General features: G+C 45.9%; 1 protein-coding gene and 1 non-coding gene across 2 annotated transcripts in view; both read right to left on the bottom strand.

The window, feature by feature from the left end:
* OTUD7A (OTU deubiquitinase 7A) overlaps positions 1-15,623 on the bottom strand; it is a 211,626-nt gene that overhangs the window by 112,193 nt on the left and 83,810 nt on the right. Inside the window, 1 exon segment of the mRNA XM_074318359.1 lies at positions 3,613-3,736. The gene's annotated coding sequence lies outside the window, so the exon portion shown is untranslated.
* Positions 6,793-6,899, bottom strand: LOC141568341 (U6 spliceosomal RNA). Its single transcript, XR_012491491.1, has one exon. It is a non-coding gene; the product is annotated as a U6 spliceosomal RNA (small nuclear RNA).

Raw genomic sequence — 15,623 nt, 5'->3', positions numbered from 1 at the left:
CAAATTCACACAGGCATGCAAGCAACATGGGGACAGTTTGCTTCTAGCCCCCAGTTCTCATTGCTTCATCGTTAAAAGAGGATAACGGGTCCTACTTATACGGATGCACAGATGATTGTATAACACAGATCCTGGCCCATAGCAGTGCCAAGAAAAGGTTGGGCAGGACTATTGCTGGTGTTCTTATCTATTCACTTATTTGCAAATATGTTCTTAAACTAATAACTTTGGAAACCTAGTAAGACCCTCTGGAGTACGATTCTTTCAGAAGATTTGCTTTTGGTCAATTTTGTATCATACCCAAGGAACTTAGGGTTTTTCAAAGGTTGTTGCTGTATGGAAACCGATAAAAATGAAGGTCAAGTTCCAGGATGAGCTGTTTGAGTCAAGAAGGAAACTGCATTTTTAAGCAGAAAAAAATGTATGTCCTCAATCCCCGGAGGAAAGAATGGTGAAACCAATTTCCCTCCAACACTCTAGCAGTGGCTTAGGATCACCAAATAAGAAGCCTTGCAGCTCTGGAGGAAAGAGTCATAGCAAGTCCGAAGCAATTGATTTTAACTGAGAAAATTATTTTGCTATGGAGTTGGTTTTTTTTTCTGAACAGCATATTGTCCCCATGAATACACTGCCTCTGAGTTCAAGTGTCTCTAATCAACTGCCAGGATGTAATCACAGCTGCCAGAAAAAGGGACCCCGCACGGAACAGGAAGCAAGAAAGGACGATTATCAATCTTACAGATTATTAAAGGCGGGGAAAGGTAGGAGAGAAGGCAAGAGAAGGAACATGGGAGAAGCAGAAGAGATGAAAGAGCCTGGCTGAGAAGCACATCTCCAAATATAATCAACCCTACACATTTTGTGGGTGCTGTATTAGTTATCTACCGCTGGAAAACAAATTATACCCCCCGCCCCGCCACCAAATTCAGTGACTTAAAACTCTGCATCTATCATCTCGCAGGTGCTGCAGGTCAGGTCTCAGGGTGACACTTAGCTGGGTTTTCTGGCTCGGGGCCTCGCACAGGCTGCAGAAACAATGGCTGGGGCTGCAGTCTTGTCTGAATGGGCCCCCTCCAGGCACACTCATGCAACTGTTGGCAGAATTGTTTTTCAAGGACTGTTGAGCTGAGGATCTCAATCTCTTGCCACATGGGCCTTTCCATTGGTGAAGTTGCAAAATGACAGCTGGCTTTATCAGCAAGGCGACACACACAAGCGTTTGTGTATCCTGATTTTGGAAGTAGCAGCCTGTCACGTCTGCTGTATTGTTTACGAGGTGAAGGTCACGGGGTCCAGGCCCACACGAGGGCAGGGGACACCACCAGAGTGTGGCTGTCAGGAGGCAGAAGTGATTGGGAACCATGTCAGAAGCTGCCTGTCCCAGATGTCCTTGGAGCATTTACACGAGGGCTCAAATTCATTCATTGTACAGCCGAAAAGGCAACACTTGATTACTCAAAATTCCTCAGCCACTCTTCTGTTTATTTATTTTCAGCAAATTGTTATAGAAAAATGTATTCCAAACTTGAGAAAAAGGAAAAGCGATGATTGCTCGAATGTTGGGTATCCTCCTAAAACACAAACGAGCCTGTTTGATGCCGTTCTGAAAACCTTGGGAAGTGTCACACCTATTCACGTAACAATTCACAACCCATAAACACGCTGAGAGCTCAGGCTCCACCCCCCAGACAGTAGCTATTAGTTACTTAGGTTCCTAATTTTAACGATAAGGGCACTGAGGGTTTGCGAGCTGAAGTCCTAGCTCAAGGTCATCCGGTTAGTGTGTGGCAGAGACGACATGCAAACCAGACACGCATCTAGACTGTCTAATTTCAGAGTCCTTCTCTTGACTGCCTTGGTACTCTCCCTTGGGTGATAGCTCACAACTGTGGAAAAAGAGAAAAATGAAGGGCGACGGGACAGGGAGGAAGAACGGCTGGTGAAATGATAAATAGATTAGTTAAAAGTCACAATACAACCATCAATGGAAGGTAAAACAAGTGAAAATTAGCTGGGAAGAGGTATTCACACGGTCTCTGAGGTAATCCCACCAATTACTTACTAATGACAAAAAAATTTTAAAAACCTAGTGACTTTATAAAGCTCCGGCAGAATCCGCCATAGCCAGCTGAACAAATTTATCATTGTCGCCAGCCCCAGCTCACGATAACATGGTGGCCCCCGGATGTGGTGTAAATAGACAAATGTTTACCTGAATCTATGTATGAGAAACAGGCAAATCCAGACGGGGAGACTCTCCAAAAATGTCAACCGCACAAAAATGCCAACTGCACAAAGTCAAAAACAAAAGCACGTTTTGGTTTAGACTGAAAGATATAACCAAATTCAGTGCACAATACTTAACTAACTGAATGCCAGATAGGGGAGAAGAGCTATAAGGAATGTTTGGGGGACAACCGGAGGTATTGCAATAGGGACTATATATTGGATCAGTGTTAAATTCATCAATGTTCAATTCCACAGTAGTAAAGGAGAATTTATCAATGTTAAATTCATCAATGTAAATTTAAACAGTAATAATGAGGAATTACATAATAATTACATATAAAAACTATATATTCTCTCTCTCCACACACACACACACACACACACACACACACACACACGGTGCCAAAAAAAGTGTATACACATTTTAAGAAAGGAAAACTATTAAAATTGTAATACTCAATATATACCAATAACAAAAGGTGAATACAAGTCACGTTTGACTTTTGCAGTTACAAGAGGTGCTCAGAGTGGTTCCCATCAGCGTCCAGACACTTATGATGGCGAACTACTGCTTGAGCAATGTTGACCAAAGTGTCCACTTGTATACATTTTTTTGGCACCACCAGTATACGTGTGTGTGTGTGTGTGTGTGTGTATAAAATGGTATTATAGTTCTAAGGAATACAGCCTATGAACTTCAGAAATACATGCCGAAGTATATCATGGTGTCTGCAACTTACTTTCAAATGATGCAGAGGAAAAACAGAACACACGTACGTGACGCACACAAATGCACATTTATAGTCTCTCCGTGTGTGTGGATAATCTATTCGTAAATCTGAGTGAGGAATATATGGGTGTTCACTTTCCATTTTTCTGTAGGTTTGAGGTTTATCAAAATAAAAAGTAGGCAAAAAAGTAAATGAAAATGTTTGTTCAAAGAGTCATAAGGCAAAGGAAGCGCTATACCATGTTATCAACTAGAGAAAGTTGCGCTTTTGGACAAGAACTAAAAGGAAACCTTAAAATGGAAAACGACATTTGAAGATGATGAGACTATCTTTTCTTTAGAGGAATCTCATACTTTAAAAATCAATCATTGGTAGCTGTTCCTTAAAATGTGCACGACTATACATCCAATCACTGGCTGCTCACTCACCACAGGCATGTTCTTTTGAAGAATAATGTTTATTATTCTAGATGCAAATTCTAATGCAATGAAAATTCCTTTCCTAATTCTCTCTCAGTGGACTTTAGTAGACAGGTCAGATTCCCTCGTTGGCTTTAATCTGACCTGTCACCTGTCCCCAGCAGCATGACAGATGTTGACTGTGCCGGCCCCTCTGGCACGGTCACCAGGGGCCCCGTGGGCACAGGACTTACTTTTCAGACACTGCGATTCCCTGGAGGCGTGTGGCAGTCAGACGTCCGGGCTGACACTGCACCATCCCTGCCGGAAGTGGCCCATGTCGCCCCAGAAGGTGTGAGACCACAGACCCTGAGAACTCTGGGAAAGAAACAAGAGCAGAAGATAATGTTCATACTCTCTCAAGAGTGAGAATTTAAGATTTCAGTTTTAAGAAGTTTAAAAAATATTTAAAAATGTAAATGTTAATATTTCCAATTGCAAAATGGTTTTCAGTACTCAACAGGAACTGGAAATGGTCTTGAGAGTGAGCCCCATGCCCGACTCTCCTGCCCATATGCGGTCCCACCCTTTAATCTGTAGTGATTGCTGGCGTGGGAAGGCAGGTGGGGACACACGGGAAGTCTCGTCGCACCGACTGTGAGAAGGGCCGTCCTGAGAAGCTCAGGAGCGTGCAGGGTGCTTCCACGTGGGGTTCACACCAAACCCGACTCCTGATGTTCTGTGACTCAGCTGGTGTGGCCCCCGGGAACCTGGGAGTCAGGAAGCTGTCCCCAGTCCCTGCCGTGGAGCCCCGGGCTCTGTGGTCCCTACGGAATCCAGAGGTCCCGACGGGGAGGCCCATACTCCACGTGGGGGGTCAGGATGCAAACAGTATCCTGAGTCTGGAGGGTCCCCGCAGAGCGGTCACAGTCCAGGCAGGGGCACCATGGTGTCCAGTGCACATGGGGTATGGAGTGACATCAACAGCGTCGTAACTCCTGAGATCTACTCACTGACCTGCAATGCGGGGTTTGCTTGCAGGAGTCAGAGCCTAAGATGCTTGGAAGCTACTCCGTAGGGTGCTGGCTGCACAGGGGAGGGGGGCTGAGTCCCATTCATCCACCCGACAGACTACACCACACGTGGTGCAGGAACGCTGCTTTACTACCTGATGCCATCTCGACTCTGGGTGAAGCCTGGGGATCCTGCCTTAGTCTCTGGAGACACCTGCTGGGCTGAGCACCCTGAGGTGGGGGTGGCGCAGCCTCCCACAGGTCCTGAGAGGCCTGGGGTGCCACCCACCCCCCAGCTGGCTCCCCCTCTGACATCTCCCACCCAGACGGATAAATCACACATCTGCAGAAGCTCGACTGTGTCAACACCTCAAAGCTGATGTGACCACTCTCCCTTTTTGGTGGTTTGTATCTTTTATCAGCGTAACATACATGTGCTTTCTGTATAACGTCCCACCTGGATCTCTATTCTGCCACCTGTATCATGGCTCCTCTTTTTTTGGTAATATTTTTTCTTATAATTTTGCCTATGCCTTTGTATTTTCACCTTTTTAGGCCATTTTATTTCAGCTGTGTCTCATTTAATACCTTCTAGATAAATTTAATTACTTACTCAGTTTCAGAGTATCTGTCTTTTATTTGGGGAATTTTACTTTTATTTTTTTTAAGTTTATTGGGGTGACAATTTTTTTTTTTTTTTTTGGTAGGGGGTGGGAGCAGGGCAGAGCCGTGACTGGTATATTGGGACGTTTCTTGCTGTCTTATTTAGCGTTTCCTATTTCTCAAGTTGCTGTTGTTTGGGTTTTTTTGTTATTGTTGTTGACTGATGTCTTCAAATTTAGTTTTCCCATCAAGGAGCACAGTATATTTCTCCACTACTTAGATTTTTAAGTTCTTTATTAAAAATTCATACTTCTCATACTTGTTGCTTTTCATAAGCGTTCCTATGGCAAAATACAAATACAATATATACAAAATTTAAAAGAGGCTAGGAAAAATGATTTCCAAGACTCTGACCAAAAATTAAACTTCTTCTTTTTTTCTTATTAATCTTTTTAATTTACCATGACCCCATTCTTAGACTAATGTCCGGACGACTACACAGCAGTACTGTCATTTCTTTGAAAAGAAATGACATCAGCTAAGCAGGGCTCTGAGTTTAAGATCATTACTAGCTGAGGCCACACATTTTAATCTGCAGGCCATGATACATCCCGGTAAGATTTCTTCCCTCTTCTCTGCCTTCCACCCTCTCTTCCTAGAAAAACTTATCTTTAATTATCAAAATGAAGCTTTTTAAAGAACCTTCTGGCAAAAGTAGCTTTAGAAATCCTGCCGGAGGAACACTAAAATGCTTCTCTGATTCTATTCAATACAAAATAGGGAGAATTACTGTTGAACTTTCTTTGAAGTATCTGATGTGAATCTAACCAATTGTCAAAAGTCTCCAGTTACAGCTCTGCGGTTACATAGTAAGAACCTTTGTCAGAACAAGTGGGTGAGAAGCTACCTTTATGATCTGCCTTATATAAAACAAATCTTTGCAAATAATAAAAATTAGTCTTCTTAATGCACAAAAAGCTTACATGGTTGATAAAGCACTGCAGTCATGATTGTAAATTGGCTCAGCCACTAGGGAAACAGTATGGAGGTTCCTAAAAAAATTAAGAATAGAACTACCTTATGACCCAGCAATTCCACTTCAGGGTCTTTATCCAAAGGAAACGAAATCACTATGTTGAAGAGATACCTACACCCCCACGTTCACTGCAGCATTACGTACAACAGCCAAGACATGGAAACAACCTAGGTGTCCATCAACAGAGGAGTGCATAAAGAAGTCATCCAATGCGATATTACTCAGCCATACAAAAGGGTCAGACATTCCATGTTCATGGACTGGAAGACCCCCCACAATCAAGACGTGAATTCCCCCCAAATGATCTATAGGTTTATCGCAATTCCTGTCAAAATCCCAGCAAGATGCTTGTAGAGACAGACAGCACATTATATAACTGATATGGCAAGACAAAGGAACTAGATACGCCAGAACAGTTTTGAAATATAAAAATAATTTTGGATTAATCACTCCACCTGAATTTAAGACTTGTTCTACAGCTACAGCTTATTATATGGCTACGCAGCTCAGAGGTATAGAATAAAGAACCCAGAAATAGACCTACACAAGGATAGCCAATTGATTTTTCTTGGTTTTTTTCTTTTGGCTGCATTTTTTACACATGCAAATTAGAATATATTATATTTATTGAAATATAATTCATATACCACATAATTATGTCATTTAAAGTGTACAATGCAATGGCTGTTGTAGTATTACATCAAGTTTTCAAAATTATGGTAAATATATAACATAAAATTTGACATTTTAACTGTTTTTAAGTGTAGAATTCAGTGGCATTCAAAAATATAGAACGCTTCACAAATTTGCATGTCATCCTTGCATGACGCCTACGGCAATCTTCTCTGTATCACTTCTATTTCAGTGTGTGTGCTACGGAAGTGAGCGCTGGCCAACCGAGTTTTGACAAAGGTGATAAAATAATTCAGTGGAGGAAGGACAGTCTTTTCAACAAATGGATATCATTTGCAATTTGGATATCCATCAGCAAAAAACCCAAAACAAAATAAATAAAAGCCTCCACCTCACATTCTATACAAAAACTAAGTCAACATGGATCATAGATTTATACGGACAGCATAAACCTATAAAATCTTTAGAAGAAAAAAAATAGGAGAAAATCTTTGGGACATAGGGTTTAGTGACATCCACAGCAAAATCAATAATAAATTGGATTCATCAAAATTAAAACCCTTGAGCTCTGTGGAAGACCCTGTTAAGGTGAGATGACAAGTTACGGACTGGGGGAGAATATTTGCAAACCACATATCTGACCAAAGGCTCAGATCTAGAATACAGAAAGTACTCTGATAATTCAACTCTAAAAGACAATCCAATTAGGACATGGGTGAAAGTGCTGAAAAGGCTATTTATAAAGAAATGGTTTTATATGTAACAGCATCACTGCTGCTGTGACCAGTAGGTAAATGGAGCAATAATTAAACAGTAGCACCCCCGGCCCTCAGCTAGGGGAGGTTTGCGGGCAGAACCCAGAAAAGACTGCCAATTAGGACATGGAGGGACCCAGGTCAAGTTGGGGGGGCATGGGGTCTTCCTTAGCAACTACTCAGCAGAAAAAGGACCATGAGATGTCACAGGGAGTGGAGAAGGGCTTCATATGAACCTGTCTGCGATGCCAGCACCACAGCATAACCCAGAGCGACAGCCAGCCAGCCAGGCCTGTGTGAAGCACTTAAACCTGAACTTGAGCCAGTCTGGGCTGAGATGGAGGCTTCCCTGCCGTTTGGCATCTGTGCCCCAGGACTACATGGGTTGGGCTGGGTGGGCCCAAGTGCTGAGGTCATGGGTCCCACCAGTGTATTGAGTGACTGTGTTACAGCACAGCCATGCCAGGTCACCTTGCTCACCTGTGTTGGCCGGTTGTGGAGAGTTTAGCTCAGTGACTCCATGTATCTCTGCCTCGTCATCCATTATGCTTGGCCAGGTGGCCTGGGGGGGTCTTAGACTGACACTCGCCCCTCATGCCAGGGCACACCCTCACGAACAGCCTGCAGAGTCACAGGGCAGCGCAAGTCCCTGAGACGACGTCCCCAACAGTCCTTGTGACAAACAGTCTCCCCCGTCTCACAGAGCCCTCCCCTTGTGTGCCCCTTAGGGAAGAACCCCGTGGAGCTTTCCAAAACCCTACTGTTTTTTATTGAAATGGACCAATCTGGTCTTAGCCAGGAACCCCAAAGCACTCCACCCACTGCCCCAATAACGGCGTGAGCCCCAGGTCCTGTCTCTCTCTGTCTGTTCTCTTCCTCGACCTCCTGTGTGGTCCCTCAGGGCAAGCCATGCCCTTCCTCCAGAACCTGAGTAATAAATTCTATTGCAGATTCTCCTGTGGCCTCTTGTTGAACCTGGACTGCCCACCTGGCACCCCGGACCCATCCTCCACATGTGCTAAGAAAGTCTGAACACAGGCAAATGAGGGAGAGATGCTTAAAACTGCCAGGAGTGCCCCTGGAGCGGTAAGAGATACAGAAGAAGGTCTGAGGGTGACCAACACGCCAGTTCAGGGTTGTGGGGGGCAGGGCAGAGGTGCCCCTCAGGCACAGCACCTCTGGAAATGCATCCTGCATGGCAAAGGGGGAGTCAGCTCTGTAGGTCCCCCACACACCCCAATGACCTGGCACCGCACAGGAGCTGTTCTTGTGCGTTAACCATGTGTTTTATTTTCTCTGTTCTGATGCTTTGACCCTGTGCGGCCTTCTGACCCTGGGGGGGCTGACACCCCCACACCCCACAGGTGGCCAAGTCTGAGAGACAGTAAAACCCTCTCCCAGGAGCCCATCTTTTGTATGCAACACAACCAGTCCAGCACCACAGCCCAACCACCCCCTTCGTGGGGCTCTTACCCTCAGGGTACATTACCCTCCACCCTAATCACCCCCAGCCAGGTACCAGACAACTGGGGCCGCCCCGCCACCCAGAGCCCTGACAGGACTCAGACTGGCCATCCTGAGCCTCTGCCCTGCTGCATCTGAGCCTCCCTGTGGAAACCACCACAGAGGCTGGTGCCCACGCCCCCCCACTCCCCCTGCCTCCTGACCGGCCTGGTGCTTCTCTGCGTGGTCCTGCGTGGCGTGGCGTGGCGCGGTGTGCCTCCTGCTTCTAGGGAACTGTAACAAACAGTCTTTTCAATGGCTCTTGTCTCCTGATCTGTTGAAAATCTGTTGTCTCAGATATTCTAAAAACACTATATTTTAAAGAATCTCGTCCTTGAGCTTATGACTAGGTAACCATCACATACTCAGCCGCCCTCGCCACAATAGATTCTATTCTTTACAACAAGGAGTCAGCAAATCCTGAGTTACAGGCGGTCCTTGGGAATATCAATAGGGAAATCGAGCCCACTCCCCGGGCTGGGATCCAGAGTGTCAAAGAAAGTCAGCATCCTGCCCTAGGGAAGGAAGCAGGTAGGGCCACCTGCCACCCACACACAGGGCGAGGCCGCCACCAGCACCAAGTGGGACTGTGCTAAGTGTGGGTCACAGTTTGGGGCACTGAGTATTCTTTCCATCCTGTTTGTGGTTCAGACAGGAGCACACCCAGGGCGGGAGTGTTGACGTGAGCAAGTCAGAAGGAGAATGAGAATGAGAGGTGAGGAAATGACGGTTCTGCTAAATGTTGCCGACTGGCTGGTTGATGAGCGGCTGCAAGCCTGATGTCCCCAGCCAGCAATGGGAATGGTCCATCCTGAAAAGGTGTGAGGGGTGGAGAAGGCTGGTCACCAGCTGGCCGTGGACTTAACGGGGGTGTAAAGTGGGCTGCAGGCTCGCAGTTCCTCCTTCCGGGTGTAGATGGGGTCCTGTCCTGACTGTCTACACCTCCTGCCTCAGCCTGTCTTCCAGGAGCCGCCTCCCCCGGGCAGTGCAGTGCGTCTTGCTAGGATGTCCCGCTGTGTCTGAGCGTGTCACTTTCTTCCCTGCACTTTGAACCACATCACCTGCTCTTAAATCCGCTGCTTGAAATGGTTTTCCTTGGCTTTTCACTCTCTCTCTCGCCTTACTTTACTTCTTATTGCCATTCTCCATAATTCTGCGAACCTCACTTGCTATAAATCATCTTGAAGCCCCCTGTGTTTCTGGGAGGAATGAATTCTCAATTGCTTGATGGAATCCGGAGGGCACTCCTGAGAAATGGAGAGATACAAACGCAAGTATGAGGAAGTCTTCACCTGCTGAACACCTCTCACCGTGAGGTATTGTTCTTCCTGGAGAACACGACTCGCCAGTGTTAAGTTGGAGAGTTGATCCCATGGTTTGCACTGAGGTTCGAAGAACATACGAGAATAATGCACAGTGGAGATAACTGGAAATGAGGGAGAAGTAATGCATTTTGTTTGTGTCATCTCAGATGAAGACGAATTGCTTGCATTTAAGGTTCTCCCTGTGGGTAAATTCTGAGTGACCGGAGGTTTTACCCACATTTCCTTGGATTTCTCCCTCCATTTCCTTGGCAACGACGGCTTCAGCATCTATAGGGACGCAGCAAAGAAGCACAGCTATGCCCAGGGCTGAAGGTGGGGTCCTGCCCCCAAGGCACCTCTGGGCTTGCAGGAGGCAGCAGCCCACACAGGGGTGACAGGCCCCCATCATCAGGCAGGAACAGGGCTGAGTAGGGAGTTACCTGTGCAGGTAAAGTTTCCAGGAACCTGAAGGAGCATGACTTGGGGAATACAATGAAAATGCAGCTTCATTTTTGTCTCCCTCTCACCTCTTTAAAACGACTTCAGTTGGAGGAATTCAGAAGGGGCGTTCCGTCCGCTGGATGAGAAGCTGGCACGCCCCTGACTTACGAAAGCAATCTGTATCATGAAAGGAATACACTGTGTCGCTGGTGTTATCCAACACCCCGTCTCTCAATCTTCATGTCAGATGATCTTTCTCCTCGGGCCCCTCCAGGCCCATGGTGGGGGTGGGGGGGGGCTCCTGCCTGCTGTAAAGAGGCGAAGCCTGGCATCTTTTGCTAACTGGAAGGAGGAGAAAGGCATTTGGACGTGAGGGGACTCCACACCCTGTCTTGTGCCTCAGGCCTGGCACGTTAAAGGGTCACATGCCCTTGTGGGCAATTTTGTTGTTTCCTTAAAGATTGCTACCTCAGGTCACTTACTTGCAGTTTCCTTGACCCGGGTGGCTGCATGCCTGTTTGTAATGGTCACTTTGGGCAATTCCAGCCTCCTTGGGAATCTGATGTACATCTCTGGCTTCTTGCTGCTGGGGTCCCTCTGCTCCTGCAGTGGCCCCAGTGACAGGACCCAACACAACTCACGCATCGCTTTCTGACAGCCTCGAGGAACGTGGCCCGATCCCTTCCTCACCCACTAGGTGAGGTGAGGTCCAGAGCCCCATCCACTCTGCTCCCAACCAAGAGATGTCCTCTTATTCTTCAATGTGCCTGTGGACGCTCAGCCTAAGGGTCCCCATGCGAGGCGGGCACCTCCCCTCACCCCTGTTAGACAGAGGAGCTGACATCAGCATTCTAATGGCCTTGTCAACGTTTCTCATCACGGAATCCTCTCCCGCCCCACACCTGATCCATCCGTTACATCACTGACCAGCAGGGGCCTAGAACCAGGGGAGCGACCCAGCTCCTCTCTGTTGTCCATTCCACGCTGGCCCCGCCCCTCACGCTGGGGGGCAGCACCGGCTACTGCCACACCTGTGCCCACACTGCACGTGGCTTTGCAAAGGACGTCATATGTCACTAAAACAACACTGCAGAGCACTTGAGAGATTTGTTTCCACAGTATAACAAATGTGCTGAGTTAATGGGGTGGCCCCGTGGACAGATGTACCTTGATCCCTACCTCACGGTATACGTGAAAATCAATGCCAGGGTCATGGCATTTCAGAATGTGCAAAGTAAAACAATAAAGCGTCTGGAAAGCAACGTAGCGAGGCACCTTCATGGACTTGGGATGCACAAGGACCCCTGAAACAGGGTGCCCCAAATGCCAACTCTAAAAAACGGACAGACATACGCGTATTAATGTCAAGAGCATCTTTTCACTGGACCATATCTTTAGGAGGGTGACAGGGAAAACTACAGAGAGAGAAATGATCAGTGAAATCCATCAAATCAAGAATGGACTAGTACCCATTCTGTGTCACCCCAAACTATGACTCTTTGAGATATTAATTATTTTTAGCTGATTACTTCTAAGAAATGAAAGACTCAGGAAAATATGCTGACCTTCCCCCCTCTGCCCAACAGTAATTTAGATGGAGGGCCTGCTGCAGGAAGGGAGGTCCCCTCACAGGTAACCGTAGTTTAATATGAACCAGGTGGGGTAGTCAGGAGGGACCCAGCAAACATACTATCTGGTTCATCCCATGAAGTTTAAAAATAGGCAAAAACAATCTGCAAGTTGGAGGTCATGAGACTGGAAAGAGTAGGTAGGAATAAAGGAGGTAGAACGGGGCACAAGCACGTGGGAAAAGAATGGCTGCAGAAAATGCTCTATTTTTTTTTGGTCCGAGTGGGGATTACAAAGGGATATTTGCGTTTTTATAACTCACAAGGCTGTGCATTTTGATGTGTGTTTTCTGTAGGTATGTTATACTTCAATAAAAAGGATGGGCAATAAAAATCTATGGACGATGAAAGAGCCCTTATGGAAAGCTAATAAATAGGCCCACGAAGGAACGCTCCAATCAACTTCTGTCTACACAGTTTTGAAAACCAGCCTTACTGGCATGTAGCTGGACATTTGCTAGTATGCTATGGATCGCTTCAGTCCGTCTGAATGCTTTTACTCACATCAGCAAAGCAGTGTGCCGCGTCCCTCCATCCCTTCTCCACACAGCCAGAAAGCTCTTTAAAGGCGGTAAATTATATCATGTCACTCCCTGCTTGAAACCCATTAATGGTTTCCCACTGTGTCAGAATAAAATCCGAACTTCTTTCTAAGCCTCCATCAGTCCTGCACCACCTGGCCTCTCCAAGCTCACCTGGCACCGTGGCTGGCCTAGGTCAGCACTCAGGCTGAGCCTTCTCTCGCCCTCACACCTGCCAGGTGCTTTCCTCACCGCATCTTGCTCTCGTGACTGACTTTGCCTGGACGAGATCCCACAGCACTTCCCATCCTCCTTCTTTGACTGCAATTTCACCACCGCTGAGAAGCCTTCCTTGATTCCCCTGTCTAAACTCCCCTCCTTGTTATTTTATTGCAGTATCAATTACCTCTTCTGTAGCACTAGCATAATCTGTAATAATATTACCCATCCATGTGTTCATCCATCTGTCCGTCCATCCATCCATCTATCCATCCTCCCATCCATCCATCCATCCATCCATCCATCCATCCATCCATCCATCCACTCAGCCATCATCCACCCATCCATCCATCCTGTGTATGCTCCCTCTGGAGAATTTAAGTTCTGGAAATGTGCCTGTTTTGTCTCCCCAGGACCAGCCACAGTCCACGGCATGTAACAGCTACTGAGAAAAAACATGGTGAAGAAATAAACGAAAATTATAATGGCAATGAACCATTCAACACTGTTTTTTGCTTCCCATCTGAGCATTTCCTCCTTTTCCTAAACTGCAAAGTGACCTTTTCCTGATGCGTACATTGCTATTTCCATTCAACAAAACTGTGCGGAGCCCTTCCTCGCTCAGGAGTGTGCTGCATGCTGAGGAAACACTGAGACCCGGATGCTGCCCACATTTCAGCGGTGGAGTGAGACACAAATAGATTACTGTGGTTCCTTCCTAGTCTGGAAGGAAGTGATGTCATTGTAAAAAAAAAAAAAAAACTACGAAAATGAAACCAAGCATCTGTTTTTTGGTCAGAAACCCACAGAAACAGCCAAAGTAAAAAAGCATTTAGTAGTAACTCTTCTGACCTACTAACTAAACAACATACTGCATAATTATTTCAGTGACATGGTTTGTACTAATGCCTTTCTTCTGTGCTCTAAAAGGAGATCACATTGCTGAGATGCATCCAGAGGCAGCAGACGACATCAGACAGGACATGTGAGCAGGTAGGACCCCCACAGATAGGAACATGCCAGAAAGGAGCGAGCGCTGCAAACTGCGCAGTTGGCCCAGCAACGGCACTCTGAGAATGTGACACAGGGTCATGCGGGGGGGACATGTGCTCTGATGGTGCTCAGTTATAATAGTTACCTTCCTCACTGCAGCTCGGGGATGCGCTGGAAGCCATCTGAGTGTACCCAGCAATGGGGGAGGTTGTTAGAAATTTGGCCTATCGACGTCAGTGGAACATTTTTCAGACCTTACAAGTCATCTATCTAAACAATGAAGACTACCAAACGGTGGGTTCCCTGTGATTGCACTGTAGAAATCTGAGTGGGTCACTACCGTGTTTCCCTGAAAATAAGACCTACCCCCAAAATAAGCCCCAGTTAAGATCGTCAGCCAGACGGACACATTTAGTACATTATGATGATGTTCCAGAAGAAGGTGACATGATTGTAACTGAGTAAATGTAGATTGTTCTACATGAAAAAAAATAAGATATCCCCTGAAAATAAGCCCTAATGGAGCAAAAACTAATATAAGACCTGGTCTTATTTTCAGGGAAACACAGTACTCCAGTTTGGATTGAACTTCAAAGACTACAGGGTAAGCCCCACGTACACCACTGTAATGTGTGGTAAACACGCCTTTGATCTAACGTTGTCTATTTCATTTTTAATTTTTTAAATTTTGAAATAATCCCAGACATACAGAAAAGTTGCAAAAATAGTACAAACAATTCCTATTTACTAGATCCCCCAAATGTTAAAAATTTACATTTTGCCATTCTTTCCACCTCTGAGTCTAATCCAAAGACCTTATTCAAATTTCAGCCATTCTCCCAACAACGTTGTCTTTGTAGCAAAACACCAGGATCCCATGTTGCATTTTGTTCTCATGCGTTTCATCTAGCTTTTTTTTTTTTAAAAAAAAATCTGAAATAGCTTCTCAGTCTTTCATTTCATGACTCTGACACCCTAGTGAGGTGTAGAACGTCCCTCTGTTTGGGTCTGTCCTGCAATCCCTCGTGATCTGACTCAGTTGAGCATTTCCGGCAGGAATATCAGAAAAGTGGTGCTTTGCCCCCAGGCCCACATCAGGCGACACATGGTGACTGGGCTCATTGCTTGTGATGCTGATTTCAGTCTCTTGCTTAAGGTGCTGTCTGCCCCACTCCTCCACTGTCAAATCACTATTTATCCATTTGTAATTACTATGCACCTTGCGCGGAGATACTTTGTGTCAATCCTCTGTTTCTCATTGAATTTTCCTCCACTGGTTTAGCAACCCATGATATTCTCCTCTGCAACAATTAATACTTTGGAGGTTGTCCAATGGTGATTTTCTAGTTCCTTCCTTTCTTCTACATTTATTAGCTGGCATTCCACTTTGAGAGAAAGCTGTCCACTACCCCTCAATTTATTTCTCTATTCAGTCTTTTATTTATATTAATACAGACATATGCACTGTCCTCTAGTAAGCATCATTGCCTAGTGATTAAGTAACAACCTGTTACAGTAATGATTGGTTTGAGGCTCAAACTGTCCCTGTGCCACCTGACTTGTCCCCTCCCTGACTCCTTCCTTCACCTTGAACGCCCAGTTCCACACACGTACCA

This window comes from Rhinolophus sinicus, linkage group LG13 (genome assembly GCF_036562045.2).
Source record: "Rhinolophus sinicus isolate RSC01 linkage group LG13, ASM3656204v1, whole genome shotgun sequence".
NCBI lineage: Eukaryota > Metazoa > Chordata > Mammalia > Chiroptera > Rhinolophidae > Rhinolophus > Rhinolophus sinicus.
The sequence above is the reverse complement of the archived record's forward strand: the minus strand, read 5'-3'. Positions and strand labels throughout refer to the sequence as shown.